Source organism: Dipodomys ordii, unplaced genomic scaffold (assembly GCF_000151885.1).
Source record: "Dipodomys ordii isolate 6190 unplaced genomic scaffold, Dord_2.0 Scaffold55, whole genome shotgun sequence".
Lineage (NCBI taxonomy): Eukaryota > Metazoa > Chordata > Mammalia > Rodentia > Heteromyidae > Dipodomys > Dipodomys ordii.
Window position 1 is genome coordinate 5301743 of NW_012267271.1, and position 656 is coordinate 5302398.

Consider the following 656-nt stretch of genomic DNA (forward strand, 5'->3'; position numbering starts at 1 on the left):
GGGGGGGGGGGGGGGGGGCGGCCCCGGCCCGGAGCCGCGATTAGCGGTTAGAGACCCCGCGTGGCGCTAGAACTCGAGGCACGGCGGAGGACATCTCCCTCCTCCGCCTCCAAACGCCGTCTGAGCATGAGGAGGCGGTGTCGTGCACCCTTCAAGTCTATCTGGTGCTCTTGAGCGTTACCCTCAGAGTGATAGGAAAACACAACTATGTTGACAGGGAATGGCCTTTCAGCACCACTCACAAAGATGACAGGTGGACTCGGCCCCGCAAAGACATGGCCGAACTATGCAACAAACCCTGACGCCCCGCAGAAGTATGGCCGCTGCGGCTTCCCGTCCCGCGGCGGGTGGGGGCGGGGCCGTTGGCGGCCGTTGATGCGCATGCGCCCCGGCGCCCCTCACCAACATGGCCGCCACCCTGGCCGGCAGGGCCTCCTCGCCAGCCGTTGGCGGGCTCACTCGTTGAGTGCCCCGCACCGGCATGGCGGTCGTCTTCGCGGGGGTGACTTCAATGTTCCGTTTCCGTTTGTAGCTCGCGGGTGCTCATTTCTCTTTTGGAAGCTCCGAGTCCGCCGCGGACCGGGACGAGGGCGGTCGCGGGGGTGAAAGGGGAGCGGGGCCTCGGCATCCCGGGGCCGGCCGCCGGCGGGAAGATG